This window comes from Panthera uncia, chromosome B1 (assembly GCF_023721935.1).
Source record: "Panthera uncia isolate 11264 chromosome B1, Puncia_PCG_1.0, whole genome shotgun sequence".
Taxonomy (NCBI): domain Eukaryota; kingdom Metazoa; phylum Chordata; class Mammalia; order Carnivora; family Felidae; genus Panthera; species Panthera uncia.
In genome coordinates, this window is record NC_064811.1 from 156052836 (window position 1) to 156067193 (window position 14358).

At 37.3% G+C, this 14358-nt stretch overlaps 1 protein-coding gene and 1 long non-coding RNA gene across 3 annotated transcripts in view; one reads left to right on the top strand and one right to left on the bottom strand.

Moving 5' to 3' along the window:
- Nucleotides 1–7160, bottom strand: part of LOC125923261 (uncharacterized) — a 167772-nt gene extending 160612 nt beyond the window's left edge. The window contains exons 1-2 of one of the 2 annotated variants that reach the window (XR_007457978.1): nt 6593–7160; nt 4646–4773 (exon numbers count right to left, since the gene is read on the bottom strand). This is a non-coding gene — a long non-coding RNA (uncharacterized LOC125923261). Of the gene's footprint in view, nt 1–4645; nt 4774–6187; nt 6406–6592 lie in introns of those variants that run through there. The other variant, XR_007457979.1, reaches the window with a different exon arrangement.
- The window catches only part of KCNU1 (potassium calcium-activated channel subfamily U member 1), a 153305-nt gene that overhangs the window by 4282 nt on the left and 134665 nt on the right, over nt 1–14358 (top strand). The window lies entirely within an intron of this gene.

The following is a 14358-nucleotide window of genomic DNA, read 5'->3' on the forward strand; positions in this document are numbered from 1 at the left end:
AATAACATATTAAAGGTCTCTGGGGTGAGGAAGAAGAGAACCTATACCATCCACCATATACGCATTGCATATGGGGAATGGGTGAGTAAGGAATGATCGATCATTGATTACATACCAATAAAAATTACTTCTTAAAATAATGGAAAAAAATTTTTTTTTCAATTTGTTATAGCTGATGACTAAGTAGTTGGAACAACAGAAGTAAAGGTTAGAGAAAGGTTAGATTAGAATAAACACTCTAGGCATTGATTATTGAAAGGCATAATAGAGACCCTCAGTAGGGGTGCCAAGCAAGTATTCTATGAAAGGCTAAGAAGAGAACAAAAGAGCCTGTAGATTTCCTTTCCATCCTTCCATTCTTCCTTTCTTTGTAATTCTCTTACTTACTTCTTTCAATAGATATTGTTTGCCAACTACACACAAGGCTGACATTCTAGATATGGTGAAAACACAGACAAGAGTTTTGCACTCCTGGGACTTAAATTTTGGTGGGGAATAGAGATGACAAATATGTGCATAAACAAATAAGATAAAATTAATATGGTGATGAATGGTATTGGGATTATGACTGATGTGTTTGAGAGTCTTGGTGGAAATGGAGTTATTAGATCATATCAGATACAGTGATCAGAAAAGAAATCTCTTAAAAGGTTTTGAGAAATTCTCTGAGACATGAAGGATCAAAATATAAAGCAATTAAAGAGTGGAAGAAACAAGGTTATCGACAGAACGGTTTATGGAAATAAAAAGTTCAGCTTACTGCAAATACCACAGTGAGACGTGCATGCTAGAGGTCATGGAAGGCAGAGGAGAATGAGGTCAGAGAGGAGACAGGAGAACCAAGCAATGCTTTGTACTTCATAGTAAGGAACTAGGCTATTCAAATGGAATGATTTTACTCTAATGCAAAGGGAAGTCATTGAGGGTTTTTTGAGCATGTGGTTAACATGGTCTAATTATGTTTTAAAAATTCAAGAGGCACTAAAGTTTAAAAATAAAGGAATTATCAAAGGTATACCAGGCAAGTGACAATAGAAATCAGGAGTACATTTTAATATCAGATAAGTTTGAATTCAAAGCAAGAAAACAATAAATGAAGCCAAGTAACCTGTCTTAGTCTCCTATGATCACTATGAGAAAGTACCACACGCTCAGTGGCTTAAACATCAGAAATTTTTGTCTCAAAATTCTGGTGGTGAGAAGTCTCAGGTCAAGGGTTGTTTGCATCTGAGGTTGTAAGAGAGAAGTGGCTCTATGCCTCACTCCTCGCTCTGCTGGTTGGTTAGCAATCCTTGGTGTTCCTTGGCTCATACATGCACCCACACCTTTGACCTTGTTTTCACATGGCATTCACATAATGTTTCCTCTATTCATGGCTGTGTCTAAATTTCCCTTTTCTAAGGACACCAGTCACAGTGATTGAGACTCCATCCTCATAACCTTATCTTATCTTGAATACATCTGCAAAGACCCCATTTCCAAACAAGGTCACTTTAGGCGGGACTGAGGGTTAGGACTTCAACATATCCTTTGTGGGGGCTGGGGGGGACACAATTCAACACACAACCTTCATAATGATAAATTAACAACCCTCAACCAAGATAGAACATCATGAATATCACCACACCAAAAATATGACTTTAAGATAATAAATAAATAAAAATTACAAGAAATAAAAAAGAAATATTAAAAACACATTGGTAGTAGGAGCTTTTAGTTCACCTTCCTCATATCAGGACTTCATAAATTGAAAAGAAATAATGTTAAAAAACAAAATTCAACCAAGTAAACTTGAAGATGTAGTTGATTTTATTAACCAATTCATGAATTGAGCAGCATCCCATGTAACAAGCAGAGGGATGCTCCGAGGAGTTGTACAAAATGGAAGATCTTCATAGGAAGGAGAGTGGGGCAAGGAAGTTATTAGTAAAAGAAAAGAAAAATTGTTTCAGGCAAGATCACCTTCCCTTAGGGGTTAGAGCAGGGGGTCTTATCATGCAGATTACCTCGCTAGTGCTGGTCAGGAAATTCCAGACTGGTTTAATATTCCATTCCCTGGAATGGCTAAAACTGCTACTGGGTTAGGTATTAAGTCTTTACGGGTCTTAACATAAGTGACTCCATTTTGCACCTGTTTGTTTTTAACAATAATAAGCATAAAGAAGACCAAAGTAACTTAATTAATAACAGAAAGCTGATTGAAATGATTAAACTCCTTATGCTGAAAACAGAAATTAAACTTACAAGTGTCTATGAACTATTTATAAATATTCAGCATATTATCAGGCCACAAAAAAAAGCCAGAATTTTGAAACTTACAAAGTACAGACAGCCAACATTAACTGAATACAGCACAATAAATAAATAAGAAAATAACAACCCAGAAAAAAAGAAAGAAAAATGAAGATCTTACAGCTAATAATTGTTACATTTCCCTCTCTCAAAAGACGCTTAACTCTGAAAAGTCAAAATAACACTTGTGGTATATTTAGATCATAAAAATAATGAAAACACCACATACCCCTTGCACCTAGAGTATAAGATGGGAGTGGTTCTGAGTTAAATGCCTAACAATAAAAACTTGATAAATAAAAATAATTAAAATCAATGAATCATCAATCTCAACAAGTTAGAGAAAGAAAACACATTAAATCTACACAGAATAAATATAAAAAGAGTCAGAAATTAACGAGTTATAAAACAGCTGATTATTTGAAACAAACAATAAAAACGAGAAATCAATAGCTAGCCTCACCAAGGAAAAAAGGGGGCGGGGGGGAAGCACAAATACATAAGAAATAAGACATTAAGTGAGGAATAAGTACATTGATAAGAAGGAAACTGAACGCTATGTAGGGAATTAAATTTGAAAACTGGATGATTCCTTAGGACAATATAAATTACCAAAACTTATCACAAAAGAAAGAAACGTAAACATCAAATATCTGGAAGAAACACAGATGCTGTCAAAGACCTGCATCACCATCACCACCACCACCACCCTTCTTCCCTCCATCTATGGGAGACCTAGATGATCTTAAGGTCTAGTCAACCAGATCTTCAAGGATGGATATCCCTAATGCAAATTAAGCAGTTCCAGGACACAGAAAAGAAAGAAAGAAAACATTCAATTTTCTTTTTCAATGAAGGCACAGTGTCTGTATCAAAACCCCTAAAGATAACAAGTAGAAAAAAAAAAATCTACAGATTAATGTCCTTGATATTTAGAGGGAGGATACTTGGCCAACCACCCAGTGGAAGAACAAGAGGAAGGAGGAGGAAAAAGAGCAGAAGGTGAAAAAAAAAAAAAGAGGAAAAGAAAGGACAAGAAAAAGAAGAAAAATGAGGGGAAAAATTCCAATAGTCAAAAGGAGAAAATATAGTATCTTCAAAACAGGACACCTTCTAGAAATCCCTCTGTAGATTAAAACATGGCAAAGTATTGATCAACACTGCATCAAAGGGCTTGTTGTTTTAGTCATCACAAAGTTTTTATGTTTTTACAACTATCTTTTCTTCTGCATTAAGTTTTTTTTTAATTTTTTAATGTTTATTCATTTTTGAGAGAGAGAGAGAGACAAAGCGTGAGCTGAGAGGGGCAGAGAGAGAGGGAGACACAAAATCCCAAGCAGGCTCCGGGTTCTGAGCTGTCAGCACAGAGCCTGACGCAGGGCTCGAACTCACAGACTGTGAAATCATGACCCGAGCCGAGTCAGACGCCCAACCCATTGAGCCACCCAGGAATCCCTCTGTTAAGTTTTAAATATAGTCCTATCCCTAAACAAGCTGTTCCTTTTTGAGTGGAAGTGGGCAGGGGGGTTGTGGCTAATTGTGTAATTGACTGCTTCTTTGTTGCTTAGATGGCTAGAACAGATTAGAACTAAAAATGTGGCTTATCTTTAATAAGTGTGTCTATTTTTGACATCATTCTAGGCACCATTTTATGTGCACATTCTGTTATCCTGTTTTCCCTTGCTTCTATTTTTTCAGGCAATCTAGCACTTTATGTTTCTTTGTATTGTCTTAACTCCTTCCCAAAAATGTGTAATCTTTTCTGTGAATATGTAATCCCTTCTGTAAATGTGTAAATAAGCCCTTAACTAGATCAATAGTTGTCAATCTTAGTATACAGATGAGCAAAGTATATAAATGAGCAAAGAAAGCATCACCGTTTGTTTGGAAATGAGAAAAAAATATTTAAAAAATGATGCTGGAAAAACTGACTAAAAACTTATTTCCCTGGGTTTTGCTCATTTTCATAATGCAGTAATAGTTCTAGGGGAAAAGAAACATAAAAATACTAGATCTGTTTCTTCATACATTGTATCCATTGTTTATGTTACAAAAATAAAGTTTAAAAATCTTTCCCACCACCTTGAGATGAGTTGTTTCTTTATGTTTTATTTTGCATTTCATTATTTCATATTTTATATTTAATATACCGTCAAGCATCAGACACCTATTTTGTATGAGACTATAGTTTAGAGATCTTTATCATATGAAGAGAAAAGACTGACAGGAAGTACCACACAATATTCACACTGATTATTTGTGCATGGTTACATTGTTTGCCTTTTTATGCACATGGCACATTATTCAAAAAATACCAAAGGATGCAGAAGTGAAAACTTAATTTCTTCCTTACCCCTATCTCCATCCTCTGCTACGAGCTTCTTCCTTCAAACTTGAAGATTCTCAGTAACATTGTCAGATATATTTTCTTTGGGTGTTTCAGTGACTTAAAACAACTTTTCTCCTCCATAAGTTGTATCTCTAAAATTTAAATTTTGAAATAAAAGAAGCTGTTATTCTTGTGGCAAGTCCTTTGTGAAGACTAGTAAAATGAATAGCAGCCAGCTAAGGCAAAATGAGATGTGAATTCAGGTGTGTTGATCTCTTGTGTCTTTAAATTGGAATACAGCCTGAGCAAGTGGGATAGGAGTTTCCAACAGACTTCTAAAGGGCCAGCTTTGTTCTAGATCAATTCTCCCAATTCTCTTCTTTGGGTGCTAGTTCCTAAAATGGATTTACTTTAGGACTTCTCACAACAGTTCTCCTCTCCATCACTCTTTTAAAATCCATTTTGCAAAACAGAAGTATTACCATTACCTCTTTTTGATAAATGAAGAATCTGATGCATAGAGAAATAAAAGGTAAAAATTATAAAATGGGAGTGAGAAATACTATCTATGGGTAATTTCAATGAATAATTGTGTTAATATATGAGAATGAACTAACATATAATAATTACAAGACTCACTAGTTAATAATATACATGTATGCCTAGCGTATAATACATATATAGGTGGAACTATTATTAATATTTTTATAAACAATACTCAGCACTTGTCTCTATAAACAAAAAAATGATTAAAATTGAGGTTGAACCCTTTCTCATTTTAGCAACAATACCTTTAATTAATTGAAAAAAAATCTACCTCATTTGGATAAACTTTCCATGCAGTATTTACCATAATTTGTAGTATAGTTACATTGCTTTCCTCAGGTGTGTCTAAACAATATAATTCAATGTGGAAGACAGTAAAAAACACATTTAGAGAAAGGTGTCAGAAAATTTAGATGCCCTTTTAGTTTCTTGCACGTATCTTGAGATTACAAACCTGTTCTAGGTGTTAAGCAGTAATTACTGAATCAATATGATAATATACATCATAAAGCATGATAATCCTAAACCCAGGTTTTTGCCAGTTGTCCTGGTGTACCTGCTTATAGGATCACTTTCATTCTTAAAAGTTTGCATACTTGGAATGATAAATAATACAGTCTCTTTAGTTTTAAATGAAAAGTTTTGTGTGTTTTTTTTTTTTTGAAGCCAGAGGTCATTTTCCAAGGAAAAGGAGCCAGTAGAAGGAATGAAAGTTTGAAGGTCTTCTTGACTGCTGTAAGGACCAAAGTCCACTTCTGGTTAGAAAGAACACTTTTCTTTTCTCTCTATCCCTAATCCACACCATTCCTCTCCCATGATGGGCCATGTTCCTCTCCTTTGGTTTTATTTAGCTTTGCTGGGGACTTTTATATTTCATACATATTTGCATATATAATTAATATCTTTTTTATCCTTCTTAATTTCAATATCCCATTTTTCCCATTTGTTTAATTTCATTACCCCCCCTCCCCCTCCAGTCAGTTTTAATAAATGAGGATACTACCTAACAGGGTACCCTACCTGTTCAGGGTGAGAATTTTTTAATAAACCTTTTCTGCTCCCAAATCTGCGTCTTTTCCTATCAGCCAAAAGTCCACCTGAAGCTCAGGGAAGAGTTGACTGGATAGACTCTGAGTTTATTGGGAGAAATCCCCTCAACGACATGTTTCTCTTTTGCGAGACTTGAGTCAGGGAGAGCAAGTTCAAGCCCCAAAAGAAGGCTTAAGGAGCAATCAACACGCTGCTGCGCCTAGTGAACCTTGCCCTTAAAAGGAACATCCTCAAGCTGCAGGTTATTTCTCCACGTGGCAGAGGGCCCTGGGCTCTTCCTGGGGCCTCTACCCGCCCTCTACCAGCAGCGGTTTCCGGCCAGGGTGTGCCGCTGGCCTCCACCATCCCAGGTTGCTCATGCTTCCTTCTAATCACCTGCCTTGGTTGTGGAGAGCCGCCAGCAGCTGGCGCGACAGCTTCTCAGGCCCCCTTCCTCCGCTGAAGCTGCTTCTCCCAGCACGCCAGAACAGGAAGACGGGCCGCACTTGGGTCAGCTGCCCGCGCAGGGACCAGGTAGAAAAGGCCACCCTTGAGGATGGGGACCGCCCCCACAGGCTTGGGGATTTCCAGGATCTGGTGGAAGGCGGCCTAGGAGTTATGTTCAATGGTCAGCTGTCCCTCTGCAGAAGCAGCGCGGCACAGCTCAATCTGCTCTCTTTGCACAGCTCCATCGTTAGGGTTCTGGCCAGTACTTGTTTCCTCGTGTTCGTCAGTTTACTGGTCACTGGGTCTCCCAGCACAGAGTTTATTTTCGCTGTTGGGCCACTTTGATGAGCTGAGTCTTCCTGCGCTGGCCTCATACCTCCTCCTCAGTCAGCTTTGCCTAAGGTTTGCGATAATATTCCCCGTCCATCAGGGAAGCCCGGTATTTGAAACCAGTACGTCTGCGCGCACCTTCCGGAGCCCAGCCTGGAAGCTGCAGGACAGCACTGCGCATGCAGGCCCGGGATCCCACCGCGCTTGCGCAGCCTGCCACGCAGCACGCACGCGCTCTGGGCCGGCCCAGTCTCTCCGGTTTCTTGGGTGGTATTTGTTTCACAAAAAATTTTCCTATGAGTTCTTTCTTAGCCATGTCTCATAGATTTTAGCAAGTAGCATTATGATTTTTATGAATGTCTAATTTGTCGTAAGTTGTTTGAAATTTTAATTTTGATTTCTTGTTTGAGTCATCATCCATTTAGAGGAATGCTGTATGTATAAGCTTTTATTTCCTCGGGATAGAGTGGCTATCTTTTCCACTTTGGTAAAATTTATGGTCCAAGAATACTACTGCCTTTATGATTTCTGGCTTATGAAATTTATGGGGAAATGCACTGTCGCCTAGTGCATGTTCAATTTTTATTACTACTTAATGGACTTTTGAAAGAATATGTATTATGTTTGATATAGAAGCACTATTAATTGTGTTATATGTGTTTTCCATACCCCTTAATTATTTGCTGACTGAAAGGGACATGCCAAACATTTTTATTTATGATTTTGTAGTTTTATTGAATATCTTGTAGTTCTATCGAATATATTCATCTTGCATTTCTAACCCATTTTAAATTATATATTTTATATAATATCAATTAGTGCATAACATTATCTTTTAAGTCTTTGCTTTATTGTGCCTTTTATCTATATGAAATATTCATGGTTCTCACATTTAGTGTTTTGGGTTTTGTTTTGTTTTGTTTTTGGCTTGAATATTTTTGAATACTTTGCCTTCATTTTATTCATACTTGATTGGGATGTCTTTGCCCAGCTATCTGTCAGTCTTTTTCTCTAATTTCCTGTTAACTGTGTCTCTGTAAATAACATGGAGCTGGATTTTTGTTCTCTTATTGATTTAAGAATCCATTTATTTGTTGATTTATCAGAGGAATTTAATTATTCTCCTTTATGGTAATTTGTTTTATTGGTCTTCATAATACTTAGAGATTGAATTTGCTACATAATAGAATATCTAAATATCAGTGGATTAAAAAAAACAAATGGTAGATAAGTTAGCAAAGAAAAGGAAAATGGGTGTTAGGCAGGTAAGAGCTCTGTCCCAGCCTTAGTTTCTTATCTTACTAGAGAGGCCAGAGATACCTCGTGACTGAATTTTGAGAGACCTGGACTCAGACACGGGCTCCTCCACTTCCTATTGTGTAATCCTGGGCAAATTAATTTTTCTAAATTAGATTTCAGTCATACAATATGAATAACCTCCTTTAAAGTATTGTAGGGAGACATAGATGATAATAAATATAAACCATTCAGGGTATACTAAGCATTGACCATTGGCTGACATTTTTGTTTATTACATATTTTGTATAATTCCTTTTTTAATAGGATATCACGGACACACTAGGTTAAACCAAGTTCAGAACAGACTTCCCATTCTATATTTCCTCTGTGTATCTCCACATGTTTTTTATTTATATGAAATTTATTGTCAAATTGGTTTCCATACAACACCCAGTGCTCATCCCAACAGGTGCCCTCCTCAATGCCCATCACCCACTTTACCCTCCCTCCCACCCTCCATCAACCCTCAGTTTATTTTCAGTTTTTAAGATTCTCTTATGGTTTGCTCCTTCCCTCTCTGTAACTTTTTTCCCCCTTCCCCTCCCCCATGGTCTTCTGTTAAGTTTCTCAGGATCCACATAAGAGTGAAACCATATGGTATCTGTCTTTCTCTGTATGGCTTATTTCACTTAGCATAACACTCTCCAGTTCCATCCATGTTGCTACAAAAGGCCATATTTCATTCTTTCTCATTGCCAAGTAGTATTCCATTGTGTTTATAAACCACAACTTCTTTATCCATTCATCAGTTGAGGGACATTTAGGCTCTTTCCATAATTTGTCTCAACATGTTTTATGTCTGTATCCTCCATGTGCAGGAGATCTTTGTTTTTTTCCACCATACCACCTGTCCTTCCTTCCAGAAATTGTGAATGAATCGGAACATTCAGTTCCAGATTGCTGTTGTGGCTTTTTGTTTGCTTGTTTTTAGCACTATACGTCTGGTAAGATTTTTTTTTTTAATATTTGCTTTAGAGCTAAAAATTAACTTTACCAGTTTCATTAGGTACTTTTTTTTTTTAATGTAACATGTTTTATCTTTCTGAATGTTTTCTTTTCCTTGAGTGTTTCCCATTTTCATTTGCAAGGGAAAGTGTGGGTAGTATACTTTCATACCTTGAATGTCACACAGAAATAGTTTTTTCCTTGCTCTCGCGAGTGAACACCAGTTTTCTTGGGTGTAGGATTTTTGGCTTTCAGTCCTTTTTCCTAAAATTTCTATAAATGCTATTCCAGTATCTTCTAGCACTTAAGGCTGCCTGCTAGATACAAAGCTCAGGTCTCTCAGCTCCAAATCTACCCCGTGCCCTCTGCTTTGTGATGTGAGGCCAGGCCTCGGTTATTACATGTGTCCTTTGTCAGCTTGCTTGTGCTCATAGTTGAGCTCTGCCAACAAGGGTGTGAGAGGAGACAGAAAGCCTAGGGATGGATGTTTTGTATCTGTTTTTTCTCAGCCTCACTCAGGCAATAGCTTTTCACTCTGGTAGCAGTCCGTGGTTCTGGTTTCCAGTTTTTCCAACACTGCCAAAATCAGGCTCACATCATCTCCTCCTCAGAGGTGCCACCACCAGCCAGGCCAGCTAGGACCCCTCCTCCAAGGTCTGCAACTCAATTCCAAAGGGCACCTCTTTTAAGATCTAATGTTGATAATGCTGACCTCTTTTTCCTTTTTTGTTGGTAACTTTTTCAGTTAAGTTCTGTATTTTGAGATCATTGGTGAATCACATGCAGTTGAAAGAAATAAGATAGAGAGAGCCCAGTTACCCTTTACCCAATTTCCCCCAATGGTTGTATCTCACAAAACTACAGTGTAATGACAGCCAGGATATTGACATTGAGATAGGCAAGCTACAAAACATTTCCATAACAAAGATCCCTCATGGTTTTGGTTTTGTTTTTTGTTTTGTTTTGTTTTGTTTTGTTTAGTTTTGTTTTTACAGCCAGATCCACTTCCTTCCCATCTTAACACTCTTCAACCATGGCAACCAACAGTCTGTCTTATATTTGTTACTTTTGTGATTTTTTTTGTGTGAGTTGATTCATCCTTTTATTTTTTATTTTTATTTTATTTAAATTCAAGTCAGTTAGCACACAGTGATACAGTATAGTCTTGGCTTCAGGAATAGAACCCAGTGATTCATCTCTTATATATGATACCCAGTGCTCATCCCCAAAAGTGCCTTCCTTAATGCACATCACTCATTTAACCCCTTTTTGTTGATCTCCCAGACAACCCTCAGGGTGCAGCTTCTTTCAGTTACTACCTCCCTATAACTCCCATATTGTCCTTCTACCTTTCCCATCCTCCGGTGCTGTTTATTAGATTTTTAGAATCCCACTAGGAACACTAATTGTAATTTGACCAAGTTTAATTACATGTTCTGTATTAGTGTTTTCATAGGAGGTCATTTCATCTCTTTCCTCTGCTTGATTCTCCTATTTTCTTACATTTCCCACGTAACTGGCATTTTCTATTGTCTGCTAATACTCATTCATGAAGATTTAGAGATTCAGTGTCCCTCGTTTACTGTGTTGGCTGTTACTTGTGTTCTCTAGGTACACAAAACTATCTACCAAGTAAATTGGCAGTTTTAAGCCCCACTGTGGAAATCAGTCTCAATTTACTGTGAGTTTTCCCACATAGACAAACATGGGAGATCATGCTGTGGCCAGCAATTCTGCAAACAAGGCTTTCTCTGGAACAGGTCTCACATTTTTCTCTGACTGCTTTCCCGGATGCTTCTGGAAAAAAAATAGTGTTGCCGCTGCTAGCCAAGAGATTCCCCAGCAGTGATGGTGTGGCTTCAGAGTCTCCTCCAGGCCTCTCTGGCTTTGTGGCTTCATCTTTAGTCTGTGGGCTCAAGTGGAGGGCTTTCTACCCCACAAACAACCAATGCTTCCAGATTTTGCCCCTCCAACCCAAGAAAAATTTACACATCCCCTCGGAAATCCCTCCTAATATCTGTCTGACTCGGTGAACAGTGTTCACAAGATGTTAGCTCCCAGTGCCTACTTTTGGTTGGGTATACATTTTCCTGTTTGTTATATATTATTTCTGGATAATATTTTTTAGGTTTGTGGCATGAGGTTGGTATTTTTCTTAGTTTCAATGAAACTAACATTTTCTCTTTTGGGGTGGGAGGGGGGTTAATTTCTGCAGTTTAGAGGATTGTAAACATACGGCCTGCCGTCATCTTTCTGGAAGCTTTGCAATATATGATTTATACTTGAAAAATCACTAAAGAGATTTAGTGAAAGAGAAAAAAATCATGCGTAAAGACAAGAAAAAGATTTCGTGGAAGCTATTAATCATTATCAGTACCCAATATCCACTCCCAACATCTTTCCTGAGCCTCAGAATACATTTCTAACTGCTGTTAAACCCACAGACTTAGTAATATCTCCATCAACACCTAATGTAAATGTTAAAATGGAGCTTATAGTCAATGGTGAGACCCCAAGGAAATAGATGCCAGTAACTCCCAGGTATTAAAGAAGCTGCAATATTGTCACTTACAAAGCCGTTGGAAGAAAACCATCTGAAGCTCTTGGCTCTTACCCAATGACATGTAAATTATGGTAAGTTAGTTCTTTATATGTTTTGGATACTAACCCTTTATCAGATATGTCATCTGCAGATATTTTCGCCCGTTATGCAGGTTGCCTTTTAGTTTTGTTGATTGTGTCCTTCACTGTGCAGAAACTTTATTTTCATGAATTCTTAATAGTTTATTTTTGCTTTTGTTTTCCTTGCTTCAGGAGACATACATGGTAAGAAGTTGCTATGGTTGATGTCAAAGAGTTACTACCTGTGTTCTGTGCTAGGATTTTGATGGTTTCAAGTCTCACATTTAGGTCTTTAATCCATTTTTAATTTATTTTTGTATATGATGAAAGAAAGGGTTCTAGTTTCATTCCTTGGCATGTTGCCGTCCAGTTTTCCCAACATCATTTGTTGAAGAGACTCTTTTTCCGTTGGATATTTTTTCCTGCTTTGTAAGAGGTTAATTGGCCACACAGTTGTGGGTTCATTGCTGGGTTTTCTGTTCTGTTCCATTGATCTCTGTGTGTACTTTTGTGTCCGTACCATACTGTTTTGATCACTACAACTTTGTAATATAACTTGAAGTCTGGAATTGTGATGTCTCCAGCTTTGCTTTTCTTTTCCAAGGTTTCTTTGGTTATTTGGGGGTCTTTTTTGGTTCCACACAAATTTGAGGATTGTTCATTTCTGCGAAAAATGCTGTTGCTCTTTTGATAGGGATTCCATTAAATGTGTAGATTTCTTTGGGTAGTATAGACATTTTAATAATATTTATTCTTCCAATCCATGAGCATGGAATATTTTTCCATTTCTTTGTGTTGTCTTTAATTTCTTTCATTAGTGTTTTATAGTTTTACTCAGTACAGGTCTTTCACCTCTGGTTAGGTTTATGCTTAGGTATTTTATTGTTTTGGGTGAAATTGAAATTATTATTGGTTCGTTAATTTCTCTTTCTGCTGTTTCACTATTGGTGTATAGAAATGCAATAGATTTTTGTATGTTGATTTTGAATTCTGTGATTTCACTGAATTCATGTATGTATCAGTTTTGGCAGATTTTTGGTGGCATCTTTTGGGTTTTCTATATAGAATATCATGTTATCTATAAATAGTGAAAGTTTGACTTCTTTCTTGCCTATTTGGATGCCTTTTATTTCTTTTTGTTGTCTGATTGCTAGGACTTCCAGTACTATTTTAAATAACAGTGGTGAGAGTAGACATCTCTGTCTTATTCCTGACTGTAGAAGAAAAGCTTTCAGTTTTTCCCACTAAGGATGTTATTAACTGTGGGTTTTTCATATTTGGCCTTTATTGTGTTGAGGTATATTCCCTCTAAACCTAATTTGTTGAGGGTTGAACGGATGTTGTACTTTTTCAGATGCTTTTTCTGCATCTATTGAAATGATCATATGGTTCTTATCCCTTCTTTTATTAATGTGGTGAATCATGTTGATTGATTTGTAAATGTTGAACCACCCTTGCAACCCTGGAATAAATCCCTCTTGTTTTTAAATTTTTTTTTACTGTTTATTTATTTTTGAGAGACAGAGAGAGATAGACCACAAGCTGGGGAGGGGCAGAGAGAGAGGGAGACACAGAATCCCAAGCAGGCTCCAGGCTCTGAGCTGTCACAGAGCCGGATGCGGGGCTTGAATTCATGAACCGTGAGATCATGACCTGAGCTGGAGTCAGATGCTTAACCGACTGAGTCACCCAGGTGCCCCTGGAATAAATATCCTTTGATCATGGTAAATGATTTAAGGAATTTATAAAACTCAACACCTAAAAAGCAAATAATCCAATTAAAATGTGTAGAAGACATGAATAGACGTTTTTCCAAAGAAGACATCCAGATGACCAAGAGACACATTAAAAGATGCTCAACATCACTCATGATCAAGGAAATACAAATCAAAACTATAAAGAAATATCACCTCACACCTGTCAGAATGGCCAAAATCAACAACACAGGAAACAACAGGTGTTCGCAAGGGTGTGGAGAAAGGGGAACCCTCCTGCACTGTTGGTGGGAGTGCAAACTGGAGCAGCCACTCTGGAAAACAATATGGAGTTTCCTCAGAAAGTTGAAAATAGAACTACCATATGATTTAGCAATTGTGCTACTAGGTATTTACCCAAAGAATACTAATTCAGAGGGATATATGCAACCTGATGTTTATAGCAGCATTATCTACGATAGTCAAATTATGGAAACAGCCCAAGTGCCCATTGACTGATGAATGGATAAAGAAGGTGTATTGTATGTATATACAATGGAATACTTGTCAGCCATAAAAAAGACTGAAATCTTGCCATTTGAAACAACGTGGATGGAGCTAGAGGGTATTATGTTAAGCATAATCAGTCGGAGAAAGACACTGTGTGAATTCACTCGTGGAATTTAAGAAACAAAATAGATGAGCAAAGGAAAAAGGGAGTCAGACCAAAAAACAAAAAAAATTTTTTAATAAAGTGTATTTATTTATCTTGAGAGAGCGCAAGAGAGTGAGCACAAATGGGGAGAGGGGCAAAGAGAGAGAAGA